This window comes from Meleagris gallopavo, chromosome Z (genome assembly GCF_000146605.3).
Source record: "Meleagris gallopavo isolate NT-WF06-2002-E0010 breed Aviagen turkey brand Nicholas breeding stock chromosome Z, Turkey_5.1, whole genome shotgun sequence".
NCBI classification, from domain to species: Eukaryota; Metazoa; Chordata; class Aves; order Galliformes; family Phasianidae; genus Meleagris; species Meleagris gallopavo.
This window is the reverse complement of record NC_015041.2, coordinates 15,672,183-15,673,366: the sequence shown is the minus strand read 5'-3', so window position 1 is coordinate 15,673,366 and position 1,184 is coordinate 15,672,183.

The following is a 1,184-nucleotide window of genomic DNA, read 5'->3' as shown; positions in this document are numbered from 1 at the left end:
AATTAAAAAAATAAAACTAGGAGGTGAGTTTTGCTTCTAAAATGTAGTAATTTGGCTGCTGAGAACATTCATTAAAATAATGTCACCTAGATAAAACCTGAGAATGGGCCACAGAAAATATAGGAGCAGTTTTTCTTTTTCTTGACCTTCACTATTACCACATAGTAATAGTAAGTACAATACTATTCTCAACCAGTCCCCTTAACAGCAAGCCATTTCAGTGTCAAATATTTAACTCAACTAAAAACAAAGCACTTACTGCTCACACAACATAGCTTAAGTAAGATAATATGCTCTTAAAAATCTTGTCTTTACTCATTTCATAAGAGTGCTCCTCAGCCTTCCAGGTATAACGATTCATGTACTTAGAATATAAATCTTATGCATTGTATCAGAGTGTGAAATCCTGATCATGTATATAGCTAAAACATATAGTTGGTCTTAATAATGTAAAACTTCTCTAATCTCCGTAGCACACAAATTTGGCATTCTTCCAAACCAGGAGGAAAAAAAGGGATAACACTGTTTTATTTTCCTTTTTCAACAATTCTTATTATACTGAAGTTAGCACTATTTTCTTCCTCCTGGGACAGTTATTTGTTTTCTAAATTGTCAGACATGGTTAACATGGTTTTCATGAATGCAGAGCTGTGAGAGGTAGTGAAAAAGACTTGGTGTACTTCAGCAGAAAATAGCACTCCAGACTATACTTCTGCTTTTACAGCATAGATGAAACAAAACAGGGTAAGATGAAAAATAATGGTATCTAAGAGATCTCTAGGATCATCACGAAGCCCAGCCACCAAAGAAAACCATTATGAAACATACTATTCCAGTGGTATCTTGTTCCATTATAGCCCCCAAAAAAAGAAATCAACATTCTTTGGAAATGTGCTGAATATGAGGAAAATGGAACATTCCTCCCCATCTGCTGGAAATACTCTAAAGTAAATAAGGATGCTAAGTACTGGGCAGGAATACTGGAAGTAATTTTTTAAAATAACAAAAAAGCAGACACCAATGGAGGCCCCTAGTCATCCCACTAGCTTTAGCCCTGGAAGGAAATTATAGTTTGGGAAAATAGACCTACAGACAGCTGCCAGATGGTTAATCACACTTAGTGGAGAACACAAAAAGTTTTGCTTGATGATAAGTCTTAGCAAAATAACAGATGCCCCTAGGAA